Consider the following 14,909-nt stretch of genomic DNA (forward strand, 5'->3'; position numbering starts at 1 on the left):
CAGATTTCACCTGGGTAGCATTTTTTGCATTGGATAGATGTGCCACTGCCCTTCTCACCAGCTTTACGATTAACAACTCCAAAACCTTCTTCAGATCAAAGGGGTTTGATTAGAGCCAAAGAAGCTTAGATTCCATTCCCAGCTCCCATGACAAAGTCCTTTTACCCTAGGCTACTGCATCTTGATAAAGATCCAAGTCTTCAGTGGCTGTGCTTCTCACTCTGAGGATTAATAGCATCACCCAACTAAGGGCATGCCATATGTTGAAAGAAAGTAATTTTTAGTCTGATTTTAGGTGAATGCCAAGGGTTTGGAATTTTCTGAGTTATTTGGAGATGTTAAATATTTTTAGTGTTGAAACATGCTGCCTGTGAGATGAAGTAGGAAAGTATGAAGAATGCCATTAGTTTTTATATCTTTTAAAACAACTACCTAAGCACCCATATTTCTAGTTTAGTCCACTTTTAAATGAAAGATCCTGCAAATGTGCCATTTGTCTGAATAAGAAAGGTTTTATGTGACCAAATGTGATAAACTTACAGCATTTGATAAAGTAAAATGTCATATGTTCTAAGCCTAATTAGATTTACCATGATTAAGGCTAATGAAGTTTTCTTTGGAAGGAGATGCATCAATCATCCAATATGATGTCTAATAAGAAATTTGGCACTTTGGACTGGAAAAATCATCCAAAACAGTGGGAGTTTCACTAGAACTGGTTTAGGTTATATTACTGTCAGACTGAGATAGTAATGGCAGTCATGAGGGAAGAATTGCAGACTCCGACTTGCATTTTTCTACAGTTCTCAGTGTGTACAATCTTTAGGTAGACACAGTCTAATCATAAGCTCGTTATGATGACTAATCCCTTTGGAACAATTTAGTCTAGGCCTCATTTTGCCTTGTTCATAGTAGGATTTTAATCACACGTTAAAACACAGCTCTTGCTGGCAAAATTAGCCCCAGGAATCTGACTTCACTTCTGCTGCCTTCTGCCCCTTGTCTTGGCTTCCCATTTGCACCCTACTCACAGTCTGACAATCACTAATCAAAATCCCGTTGTGAAGCTGCTGTGGCTTACACGCGTCTTACAGCAGCCGAGTGTTATGTCGGGCGTTGAGACCAAGTGTCAGAGTGCGAAATCCGAATTAGATGACAGATTGGATGACTGTAAGATAATAAAATGTAGCTCAGGGTTAGAAGATAAAGGACAGCTGTATCTTTAGGGTGGAAGAGGTTTGGTGATGGATTTTAAGTTGTTTGGGATAAACTTAGCTCATCTTTTCTTATTATACATGTATCCTGGTTGCTGTTGCTTAATAACGTATTTACCATCTGCTGAAACAGAAAGAAAAATGAACAGTTGATTATCTTCAGTTACTGCTGGTTTAGTTAGGTTAAAACAAACTCAGTTGCAGTCTTATCAAGGCTATAATTGCTGTATTCTTACAGCATTAAAGTAAATTAAGATTCATATAGGAGGGAGAGGCAGGGCAATTAGGTACTGACAAACAGACATTAGATGTCTCTGTTTGATGAGCAGTAATCGTGGGTGACAGAACCTGAAACATTTGGCAATTCCAGTAGGCAGCCTAATTTCTTGTCAGAGACCTTCAAATACAAAAAAAGCATCCCAAGAGATTGAACAATAATTGTGGTGTTGAGTGGTGAATAGGTTGTACATGTTCCTGTGCTGAGATACCTCTGGAAATTAAAACACTAGAGCTGTCACAATTTTTATTAATTCCTATCTAAGATACTTAGCTGCTTTGGGGCACAAACACTGTAGAGAGAAGGCGTTAAGCAGTTTACTGTCAGCTCCTGAAATAAACTATCATTTAAATACTGCCTTCTATGAAGATTATTATCTCACTGATTTGTTCAGAGAATATAAGAAATTGCAAAATGTTAGGCTGCTCTTTCTTACGGTGAGTATTAGTTATAGACTAAATTGTTCTTGCAAGTACTTTTGCAGTGTTCTGCTGGAGCAAACCACTGCCATGTATTAAACATGGTGTTTACTATTAATAAATACCGCAGCATATTACAGATGCCAAACAAAACTGAATAAGCCTTCTTGTGGTTTTATAGTGTTTATTGAAGTTTTAGTTTAAGCTTAGGAGAATGGACAATCAGCTTTATAAAATTGTTTTCCTTAAGCAGTGGCTTTTTTGTTCTTTGCCATCCATTCCTATAATCGTATGGCTTCCCCTTTGGTAGGCACAATACTGTGATGCTTGGCTCCTGCAAAGAAGACAAAATATAAAGCTCAAACAATAGAATGCAGTTAAGATCTGTAATTACATAGATAGGTGGTGAAGTTTTTAATCCGGTGAGTTGATGTATACATCACATATGTTTATATTTTTAAGTGCATTACTTTGTGTTGCTATGAGATGACTGAATGGAGTAGGTCATGCTTGTGAAAGTGTATTTATGTTGAGGTGCAAAGTTCAGTTTCTTAAAAACTGCTAAAGCACACAGAAATTTACAAATTCCAGCAGCAAAAATTATGTCTTGTCATTTGTTATTTCAGTTGCTGGGCTTATTCTTCAGTGAAGAAACTGAAATCTAAGAGAAATATCAGATTGTGTGTTCTCCTAGTACCAGCAGAACAAACAACTTATACTTTGCAAAGAGTAATGATGCATTAGGAAATGGCTGCTAAGGGAAGAAAGGACATTAAGCAGTGTATAGAAGAAATAGTCATATGTTCATTCCATGCCACATGCTTTTAGTTCATGTGAAAGGGGAAGGCAGGGTTGATTTCTGTTTGTATTAACTCACATGAGTAAGTTGACACTGTTGGTTGCTGTGATGCGTGCAAAATAGCTGATTAATTAGATGGTGCTAACTGCCTCAGTAGGCTTCTCTGCAGTAGAACTAAGACTAATTAAGATTATGTCAGGATGAAATGAGATGGGGTTACATACAGAAAGCTATTAAGAATTTGGGTGGCACTTGTCAGGAAAGTCACCTTTTGCATCTCCTGCTGAGGATTATGTTTCATCAAAAAGCTCCAGTTTGTTTCTAGTCTTCGGATCTGTTTCTCCTCTTACTTTGCTTTATGGTAAATCACATGTTATTCCACTGAAGTCAGTGGACCAAAGTAACACTGGTATGAACGTGTGGAGGGGTAAGGTTGTGGGTTTTGTAGTCATCTTAGTGTTGTGTGAAAGTGTGAAGCACTTCTGATTTAATTATAAAAATGGCACAGTAGATTGTAATACCGAAGCTTTTGTTTATTTAAAATTCCATAATACTTCAATTGATTTTTTGCCTGAGGAACACTGTTTTGTACAGATTGTTCACTTTCCGTCTGTCAGTACAACACAGGCATTTTGTCCTAAGTTCCTTTGATTTGTCATACCTACTGTGCACAAAGATGTTGACTTCTGTCATGTAGATCACGTAAATAAAATCACACCAAGTGATTTCTGTGATGTGCATCAAGTCGTCTTCCCCTTCTTTCAGATCGCAGGAGTCATCACAGAACAGGAAAGTGATTTTCTTTGTCTAATGTCTACCTACACAATAGGAGTTCAGTCTCGATAGAGGTACAGATAGCTCACAGTCTTTATGGCATTGTAACCAAATACCTATCTGTATCTAAAGGTATTCTGTCATTTGGTTTTGATTTAGTCTATCGGTAGGTTTCTAGCAATACCTAGTATCACGGAAAAAAGTAATTTGGTAAACAGGGTTATCATTGCCTAATTTATTTATTTTTTTTGGTTAACACTGGCTGAATGAAGACTGAGGCATGGAAATATTTGTGTAAAGCCCCAGGTTTTGTGGCTAAGAAAAGTTGAAAATATCTACTTTAGAAGCAATTGCATCTTTAATCTTACTGCCACAGAAATAGAAAAATTTGACCTGAACTTAAGGCTAGTAAGGATGCAGAATATACAAGCTGAAAATACAGCTTCAGAAAATATGACTGTCAAGGGTTAGGGAAGGGCTGCCCTATTTCTCTTAAATATGAAACCTTCTGGTATCCTGTTGCATAAAGAAATGCCAGGTAAAGCAGAAAGAAAAGAACAAAAAAGTTACAACTGTAAGCTTCTCAATGATTATGTGTAAAACATCAAATTGCCTTAAATTGGGTTCAGTACGAGGCAATGAGGTCTGATTCACTGCTTCTGCTGAAGACAAAGAATAACTCTTCTGTTTAGTTCTGCTTTTACAAAATGAGGTTAGTTATCTATTGCTATCAAAGGACAAGACACTTCTGTACTGCTTTCCCTGGAGAATGAGAGATTGGAGCTGATAAAAGAAGGGATATGTAGAATCAGGCTCATTGTATCTTCCACAAAATTAAATTGATGGGGGGGGGTTTTGATGAAATAAGACTTGCACTGAAAATTACTTATATGTAGAACATAACATTTTTTTCAAAACATCTGGGGTAAGATTAATTTTTGTAGAATCTTTGAAAGAATCTGCCTTAGTACCTGGTGGTTTCTTAGGGATTTTGGTTCTCTGGGATTGAGTCTCTGCTGAAAGCAGCAACAAAAGTGTAATACAGCACAGAATGACTGACTCCTGTTTATAAGCACTTTGAATCAGCAGATGAGTGCAAAAGAATTCCTCCTTCCAAGTAGCTCATTTGTTAAATTGTATATTGTCTTTCTGCATGTCAGGAATTTTTATCTTCATTCATAAAGATTGTTTTTCAATACAGGGGAAAAATGAAAGTGATGGTAGCAGCTACACCAGCGTGAGTAAACCCTGAATTCAGCACCTACTTGAACAGTCAAATGTCAAAAGAATCAATAGCTGAGCTGTTCATTAACATGTTTATTCTTCAGAGCAGGGGAGTTATGCCACTAGCTGAAGAACTGGTCTGAATCCATTCCATGAAGGAAAAAGGATTTGAGGCTAGCTCACAATTTGCTCAGAGTTAAACATGGGCTTGTGCCATTTTAAAATTACAATCCGTGTTTGCTACTATCTTTATATCAGTTTAAGTCTTCTCAGTTGCACCTTTAAGTTTGATGTAATGTATTTTGCTCACACTTTCAAAAGTATGAAAGGATCTAAAAGCTTGACATTATCTTCTGCAAATATTGGTCTGTGGTGAAGAATAATGGAACATACAAAGCATGTTTGGAACCCGAAGGTGACAAATCAGGGAAGAGCTATTGTAGGCTTTGATTCTTCAGAGTTTTTTGGCTCTTTTGCAGGACTGTTTTGGACAGCAGCCCAGGATCATGGGGATGACATGTAGACAATATCAGTTGCTAGCATTTAGATAGCTATGTAGATAAGTGCTCTCATTCTCGTTTCCCACTTACTTATATACTGGGAAATGCAAAGCAGGGAATAAAATCTTGGCAGGACCTCCCGAGCTGAGGCTCAGCCCCTGTATCTCAGGAACAGGCATCACATTTGAGGAATCACGTGCCTCAGTAACTGCTACCCAGGAATTTTCTTCTAAGCTATGATATTGGCAAAAGGCAAGTTGCAGCACGGCCACAAAATGTTCCATCTTTGGCATGGCTTGCTTGAAAAGAAGTGATATAAGTTCAAGTTTTAGAGCTCTGGTACAACAGAGAATGCACACAGTGTAAAGACCCTTATGATAGAAAATCATAAAGAGCAATCATACTTCATGTAGTTAGTTGCAATAAGAAAATGATCTGTTTCTTTCACTGTCAGCCTTTTGGGAAGCAGTGATTTTACCATCTTATAATGCCTAGAATTTGTATTTATGTAGAACTGAAAGTTGTAGATACTGCTTAGCAATGTTTGTATGAAATACAAGTAATTTAGCCTGACAAAGGAAGCAAATCTTGACATTCTTATTTACGGCACATTGCTTCCTTGCTTTCAGCAGTGTAATGTATGAACTAAGGCTCTGTTCAGGAAACATGCCAGAACCTTAACTGAAATATTCCAGGATTACTTTACTGTTTGACTTTATTGTCTAAATGTGTTTGGGAATAATCTGAGCCTGAACAGTCAAATCTAGTTTTTGATAATCTCTATTTATTTCCTCTGAAATCCCTAAAGTCTCGGACAGACTGCTTTTATCTTGGTCTCTGTGGTACCCAGATACAGAAGAAAGCCCTTCTACTGATCCTTCCACAAACAAACATTGAGACCTTGCATACGAGAATGGATGTTGGCTGGTTCTGGGGTGGACTGTGAGCCTTAAGCATTTTTCTCCTGATCTTTCCCATTAGCTGCTATTTGTTTAACTTACCCCTGGTAGTTGCTTAAACGTTTTTTCTAGCTTATGAGCAAGAGGAGTGAATCAACTTTGAAAAGTCATCTAGCATGAGATGTATCATACGGGCCAGACTAAGATGCGGCTGAAGACCGGCAGCATAGAGTTCTTGGTGGTGTTTTGTGTTGCAGCTTTGTACCTCTTCGCAAGTTTTGTGTATACACCATGCGTTCAGTTTGGTGTTGAGATGCCCAGGCAAAATGCCTAGGCGTCCCTTGAAGCTGTTGGAACACACGCTACTGTCAGCAGGATTTTCTAATAAGTGAAGTAACTGCACATGTGCAATAGATTTGTGTCTTGTTTCATGGAGCCCCTGAGAATCAGGAAGTGTGTCAGCCCATTCATGAGGAAAATCAGGAGCACCCAAGCAAGATCATGGTACTACAGAGCTCCCGATACTGCTCGTGCAGCGATGATGTGATCTCATCCGTTCTTCCATCCACATGTAGAGGTGTTGTGATAATATTATGGTAGCTTCACTCACAGTGAGTGTGAATCTGGTTGTGGCTGAGAGCATCAGAATCTGACCTCGCTTTGTGGGAAATTAGCCTGCAAAACTGAGTCAGAACGTTCAGGGTACAGAGTATGAATGGGAGGTCCTGTATAAATAATTTCTGGAAGCCTAAAACAGGATGTGTGCTACTCTCATGGTCCTAACGAAAGCAGTTGGAGCTCTTAGGAACATGAGTGGAGGCCCTGAATATCTCGCCTATAAAACAGGAGAAATGGCAGCATTGCCACTCACCCATGCCTTACGGATGAAGTCTGCAAACGATTGTATTTATAAACTGACTTGTGTAAATGCATAGATTTAAATATTTAGCTTTTCATAAATATGGATGTTTTATCAACTTTTGGTATAGTCATAACATTTTTTTATTGTATGCACAAGCAATTTAAGTGGCAGAAGATTTTGTTGCAGTTGATTTTTTTATTAGCAAGGCTTGAATGATCAGAATCTCATGTGTCCAGATTTCTTGTGAAACAAAGCAAAAGTTCGATGCAGTTTCCAAGTGCAGTTGGAGGGGGGTAGGGCTGAGAAGATACATGAGAGGGGTTGTTGCCAGTTTTACTCCACGGGAAGGGCAAGAACTTGGCACAAAGTGAAGCTTTAGAGGTAATAAAAAGGCTTTGCATGGAACCAGAGGAGACGAGGTGGAATTTGCTGGTCTCAGGGAGAAGATGGGACTTTTTAGTCTGGAAAGGAAGGCTGTAGAAAAGAATTCCTATATGCAAAGGACTACAAGTGGTTGTTTACCAAACCTATTTATTTAAACCATCTCACCCAAAGGATCTAGGAGTTTAAAGTTATTTGATGTGAATTTATTAATTTGCATCTGTATATGCAACATAGCTTTAAAGGCTGGAAGCCTTTGGTGTCTTTGGCGTCTGGATGCACAGAGCAAGGCAGGCCAGCATCACCTGAGCAGTTGTACTGATTCTGGTCATGGGAGTGAACTGTCCTGCAGAAGAGGATTGGTACTTTGAGTGGGACTGGAGAAAGCAGTGCTATTTGCTAGTGGAATCAAGATGAAGCAATTTTCAGCTACACGTCAAAAAGAGATGTGTAACATTGCATTGGTATGTTAACTTTACTACATATTTCAGTGGAGTAGCATGTTCTGATTATCATGTGTTTTCCAAAGCAAGAACATTTTGACATCCTATACCTTAATGCAGTTAAGATGGCAGTATTTAGCATCTTAGCATTCTTACAAGCTTGCAACCTCTGTCACGCTCCACTGGATCATGACTGTATGCTTACTCTGCCGGTGCAGCTTTCTTCACCTAGAAATAGTTAATTCTTAATAGTTAATTCTTAACCTGCGTGACAGCTATTATTGGTGGCCCCTGGCATTTTGTGGAAAAGGGGTTATTTCTTACTGACAATGAGGGAATGGATTCACACACATGCTGTGAGAGACCTCACACTTTTGTGATAGCGATGTGATAGTGGTAAGACGATTTTCATCCCAAGCAGATGCATTATTCACCAGGTAAAGAACTTCTGTTGAATGAGCACAGGCTCTTGTGGCTAGATGGAATAACTAAAGTAGTTGCAAGTGGTAAAAAAACACCTAGCACAGAGATTTCTCCACTGCTTGACGAATATATGAGTAAAACAGAGCATCTCAACAAGTTGGTAAATCAGAGCGTCTCCTTCTATAGAGTGGCCTCAGATACTCCAAGGCAGGTTCTCAGCTAAGCAATGACGTGTTCTTTTTTCACTGTCAAAAGAGAGATTTCACATGCAGTTTGAATTTCTTTTGGTACAGGAATGTATATCATGCTGGGTGGATGGTGTGTAAGAATTTAGTTTCACTAAAGGCTTTACTTTTGAAGTGATTTTCATTTGGTGATCTCAACAACGAATGAAGATCAACAGTATCTGTATGGGCGTGCAAGGGGTTTCAGCCTTGTTTTTCACATGCAGGATTTCATGTACTGATCAGCAGGTTAACAACCTGATCTTCTGCTTAGGTATTTGTACACACCTTTGAGTTGAAAACACAGTAAACTTTGACTTATGTGATATGCACAATGTCATACTGGAAGTCAGTGGCTATGGTTACTAATGAAAAAGTTTTTCATATTCCTACACTAATTCCCCTAAATTTTACCAGGAATTTCCCCAAAAACTTGAGCCTTTGAAGAAACTCAAAATGAATTACTAAGAAGCTTTGCATCTCAGGTAGTTAATTAAATGGTGTTTGCCATGGAGTTTACGTGACAGAATCCATTGGTTATAGCTTCAATATCTTCCTTCATCTATGGCACTTGGCCCTTTTAGAGGTAGTTTCTTCTTTCAGGCTTCAGATAATTTGCCAACTAGTTTGACCACATGCCTTTTTCTTCCCAGAAAATATAAGCTGTCTCAGTAAGTGTAAAGATGACTCAAATGCTTTATAGAAAAAAAAAATAAATATGAATGGCAAATTCACTCAGCTGGCAGGTAAAATGACCTCATATTGTATTTAGGTTAAGGAGTTTTTAAAGGGTTTTTCTCTTACAGAGACTTTTTTTCCTCTGGTTTCTCATGAGACATTTAAAATCACACTTTTTTCTTTTTCCTTTTTTTTTTAAACTGTCCTTGCAATTCACAGTAGGACAACACTGAGGGCATGCATTTCAGAAGGTATGTGACAGCGTACTGCTGTAGTACAGCAGAATGAAAAATATGTCCATAAAGTGATTAAGTATTAATCTCTAAAGAAAAAAAGTGAAAAGTTCCCGACATGAATTTTATATTCAGTAGCAAGTAATTATTGATTTCTTCAGTTCTAGATGCATAACTTTCCCTGGTCACCTCTTTTGCTTTGATTCATGATGCAAAAAATCATCGGGAGAGAAAGGCGACCTAAGGTTTTATTCCTCCTCCCCCTGAGCAAATCGTGTTCACAGCCTGTTGCTTGGCACTTGGAAGTCTTTCTGACTTAGCTTGGCTGTCAGCAGCCTGAAGAAACAACTCACCAGCCAATGATTTGCACGGGACATCAGCATTTAGCCAGGGCCCCTGTTCAGTTTGTTAAAGTGATTATGCACCGAGTTGTCTTCTCTTACAACAGCAAGATATATCCCCCTGATTGCTGAAGAGTTTCTACTTCAGTTTTTAGGGCCAGACTCCTCAGGCACTGCTCTGTGAGGCAGGTGTGCCACGGTGTCTGGATTTGCACCTGAAGCACGTGTGTGCTCCCTCCCAGTGAGAGTGGGCTGGAGCCCAGGGAAGGTGAGGTGCTTTTGCCAAGGTCGTAGGAGTGCAGTGAGCAGTGTAGGATAAAGGATCCTGTCTAAAACTGAAGAATTTCATACGCTAGAACTGCGACTACTGGAAACTCAGCTCTGGTTGTGTTCTCTGGCCCAGCGCAGCGATCTGTGCTAGAACCGTGAATGCTTGGTTAGCCGTGAGAATCGCAGACTCACACTGACATGATAAACGGCATCAGTCTGGAAAGGTTAACAGATACCAGGCACTGGCTGTTAAGGTTTCATAGGAGCTCCTGAGGTGGTGTTTGTTCTGGGGATATTTTTATCAAAGCTGGTGCTGATAATATGGAGTGAACTGCCTGGGCTGTGCATGCACCAGGTATGAGGACTACTGTTGTTTGCTTAAAGTGTTGACATCTTTATAGCATTTCTTCTGATGCTGATGAGTTATTTCTCCAATCCCTGTTCATGTTCAGGAGAGCAATAATTCACTTTTGATAATTCAGATTTTGATATCTGCCCAACTGTACTTGAGAATGGGTGCGCTGCACCAAGCATTACTACCCTAAGACAGATCTAAATTGCTTTGTTCGATTCTGGTAGTTTCTTAATCAGCACTTATATGCTGTGAGCATTTAACTGAGGCTTCTTTCTCTTTGTAAAGTAAAAGCCCTTCTAGTTTAGCCTAATGAAATGGCTGATGATGACTGAAAAGCCTTTTCATTCCTTTTGTGTCCTTCTTGAGATCTGGTGTACAAGGCAGTGCCAGAGACAGTGGCTCTGAGTTGACCGTAAACTGTCCAGTTCTTAGGAGCTTAGAAGACTTCTCCAGAGAAGACGCATGACAATGGTCATTAAAGATATTCACAGAGTACTTTAGAATATTTTAAACACTCTGAAACCATCAGATAAATATGACAAATAATTCACTCTTTTGGGTGTCTTTTTTACCAAGGTGTTTCATGCTGATCACTCTAAAGGCATAATATTGTCGTTTTTGAACCAAGGAATATATATAGCCTTGTAAATTTATACTATAATCCCCTTGGTGATATAAGAATAATGATGTAGTCTCAGAATTAGCATGGGAAAGCATTTATTAAAACTCTTGGGTACCTTTCAGTTCAGTGTGAGTGGTGCAGTTAATACCCAAGTATGGGTGGTTCTAATGGGTGAATACATCAAATAAACTAAAATGTTAGATGAAGTTAGGATATAAACAATATTTCCTCTATTGGATGTAATTTTTAGTTGCCATTATGTCCTATTCAGCCATCTGAAATATATGAAAGATTCCATAACTGTCACTCATCTTTATGAAATGTCAAAGTCATACTATATTGACCTCAATCTATGTGCATTAATTCATAAAGAATTTAATTTGACGAGTTAAAGTCAGAACTGCAGTATGAAATCCTTTCAGTGCAGTTTAATTATTTTGCCAGTGTTATATACACGTAACACGACCATAGTCTAGACTGGATTGTGTCATGATCTGCTCCTAAGACTAAAGATATTGTAAATTTGTTTCTAGATCAAAGAGCGCTATTTGCTGCAATCTTGCTTCTTGCTGGCTTTCTTCCCTATGCTAAAACAGGAGAAATTATGATTTTAGGAGCAAATATTAGTCTTCAGTTTGTGTAGTTTAGCACATCTTTCTTTAGCAAGATATGACTTTTATTCTTTAAGGGAAAAAATAAAAAGACTAGAAACAGGACAAAAAAGAGGAATGTGAAAAATCGAGAAGCCAGTCCTCTGACATTGTTTGGCTCAGCAAGATCACACCTTTGAGCTGACTGCACCGGTGTCAGTAATTGCTCTGTAGACAGGATTGCCTATTGCTTAATAGTACCAGCATTATCGATCAGTTGGTTTTGTCCATGAGCTGACAATGATAACCTCAAATTAGATCAAGTTTTTATTAAAGAAATAAAATCAAATTATACCTGGCTGTAGACAAAAAAAAATGAGTTACGTGAACACGTAATTATTGCAATAACATTTCTTGTAGAGATTTCTTGAAATTACAACCTGAAGCCTCCTGTTTGATTTTTCTGTAATTTGTTACGCAGTTCTCTCCCTCCCTCACCTACACACGTAATGAGGAAGTCTACATATTTTTAATGGCATTATAATGGGTGCCACAAAGAGGTGAGGGGATGGGAGAGGGAGGGGAGATCTGAGCTTTCCTTCAAAAAGAGAGGTATATGAGGGGGTGAATACAAGGATGCATAAGTTACTGCAGCCCCAAGGCAGCAGTAATTTATGCACTGACAGTTTGAGTTTCATGCTATGCTGTTTTAAAAAAAAAAGCCTTACAAAGTAACTGCCTCTGTTACATTAGTGTCTGTGTTAGTTTCAGAGATATTTGGCATCGTGGAGACAGCTTGAACACAAACGTTTGAAACGCATTCATCACAGTGTGGCAGTTGTCTTGTTCCCGTAAGAAAAAAAAAACAGTAATGTGAAAAGGATAGTTATTTTCCACATTTTAACATGAACGTGTGTGCCCTGAAGGATTTTTCAGGATTGTTTCATTGCTTATTTGTCTGGTTTTAGGTATGTTGATGAAAGCGAAAATTGTGGCGTTAGATGATGCATATATATTGTATTAGTGTAGTTATTATTGTAGTGGTCCTCTCTGGAACCATTTAGCTACACTTCTCAAAGAAAGCAACAAAATGGATGTGAATGGCATACATTTCAATAATGACCAGTTTGCTTTGCTTGTTTTTCTTACGCTACAAATCAGGGAAAAGTGTAGCTGCGCTCAGCATCCTTAAAATATAAGACCAAATGATGCTTCCCTTTTGACGTGAACCATATAATCATATTTACACATTAAAGCACTCTTTTCTCACAAGGAAGTATTCATCATGTCTGTTGGATCGCAAATTCCTATTTATATAGCACTAATTTCCATTAGTTTAACAATTATTGTGAAACTACACATCTGGAAGCAAAAATAGGAGCTGTGGCTTCTAAAGTTTGCGGTGTATAGAATGACACTGAGTTTTCAGTAATAATATATCTGAAGCCAAACATATTAAGTGCAAGCAGCTGTGGGGCATTACAATGTAGATTTAATTTAAGTAATCTCTGGATTGACCTTCTTCAAAAACGGGCCACAGTGGGCGATATAAACACATCATCGTCTGTCTTACAGTGAATTTTAGATGCCAGCTGCATTCTCATAACCCTTTATTGGGTCTCCTGTGAAATTTATAGATAAAAAGATAATGGGAGCAATGATGTTATTTGTTCTTAAGTTTTAAGTGCTATTCATTTTGCATAGATATTTTCTCACTTTATGAGATACTCATTTGCATTTTTCTGCAGATAGTGTTTTTGTAACTTTAGTGACCTCTGTCTAGCTATAAAGCTGGATTTTGTCAAAATTTTTTTAACAGTAAAACTTTTACTGCAGGGAATTCAGACTGCTACTGAGTGTAACCAAGTTGGTTCAGTTGTGTAAAAACAGAATATGCCTCAGAGCATAACAAAAGCCATTCATTGCATTTCTTTGAAGTGAGGCACAGGTGAGGATTTGACCTTATGAATTTAAAAATCGTAACACCAAGATAAAAACTTGTACAAAACCATTATTATAAAAGATTTAAAAAATCCTGTATTTTGATATTCAAATGTGTTCTCTTTTCCAGATCACAGATAGTTAATTTTTAGGACTTCACACGAATAAGGGATGCTATTTAAAATGTTTGCATAAGAACAAGGAGTTCATTGAATCAATAATGAGAAGTCTTAGTATGGGCCACTTTGTAATATTCCGATTGTCGTGTTTTATACGACTTTTGAGGTCAGATGTGTTTAACCTGCAGTCGTTACGGAACGCAGGGAGGGAATACGTTTTTCCTTCCTGTTTCTACTGCATCTGCTGCAATGGGAGTTCATGAGAAATACTTTCAACAAATAATTACTGATTGCTGCACTGGAGTGAAAGGAAACGGAGAGGCTTCAGTGGACATTTTGCTAGGAAATTAAGTGTTAGCCTCAGTTTTATTATTTGAGGTACATTTATATGTGTTACACTACAAAGAATAGCAGCCCAATTGTCATACAGAGCAAAAGCAATAAAAACGGAAATCACTGTGTCACAAGGGAAACTAGTTTTCCATAAACTAATAAAACCAATATTCTAATGATTTCTGTGTGATCATTCAGGGATTTTTAGGGGCACATTTGTTAAAGAAAAGATGAAATGTGTTGTATTTCCTCAGTTTTAATTTATTTTTTTTAAATGACTGTCCTATACGGAATATTCTGTGGCGTGGAACCTCCTTCTCTAGTTTTTCGCAGTCTTTTCTCGTTTCCTTCTCAGGGCTTTCTACTTTATTCTATTGTACTATAGCACTAGGTTCTCCAACATAAGTAACAAATGTGTATTTTTTCTCCTGCCTAACAGAATTAAAGCTTAGAAAGAAAATTTTGTTGAAGTTAATGTTGAGTGGAACTTGAGAAAGAGCGGGAAATGTTGAGTGAAATAACAATTGCAAATTTCTTTTTGGATCAAGATGAAAAATGTTAGCTTATCTGCAAAAAATATAGTCTATGTTATTTCAATACTAACTTTTACTTTAATTGTTGTTTGGATTTTGAAAGTAAAAATCGTTACCTTTCATTTTGAAAACTATTTTCCTTCATTTTTTTCAGCCAGAGTTACAAATTCAGCTTGGCCTAAGTTACCATGTAGCTGTGGTCCCCTCCCCTCCTAAAGGTCTATTATTCCAGTAAATATAATGGTAACTAAAAAAAAATTTAACCAGGTCTGTTTCTGAATTGATGGCCCTGTAACTGCTAACAGGACACTTCCCTCGGCGGCAAGTGGAGTTACATGCCCCTCTGTGACTCATGCAGGGCATCAAAGAACATTTTTAATTTATTTGAGAGTGGCCAGTGGCCACACTTTACAGAAAAAAAAAATGAACCAGCAATAAACACACCGCTTTTCGCC

The 14,909-nt window shown here is 38.0% G+C and overlaps 1 protein-coding gene across 1 annotated transcript in view; it reads left to right on the forward strand.

Annotated features, from left to right (window-relative positions):
* The window catches only part of LOC104274837 (glutamate receptor 3-like), a gene marked incomplete at both ends in the record, with an annotated part of 67,651 nt that overhangs the window by 34,713 nt on the left and 18,029 nt on the right, over positions 1 to 14,909 (forward strand). The window lies entirely within an intron of this gene.

The sequence above is a fragment of the Apaloderma vittatum genome, unplaced genomic scaffold (genome assembly GCF_000703405.1).
Source record: "Apaloderma vittatum isolate BGI_N311 unplaced genomic scaffold, ASM70340v1 scaffold25205, whole genome shotgun sequence".
Classification (NCBI taxonomy): domain Eukaryota; kingdom Metazoa; phylum Chordata; class Aves; order Trogoniformes; family Trogonidae; genus Apaloderma; species Apaloderma vittatum.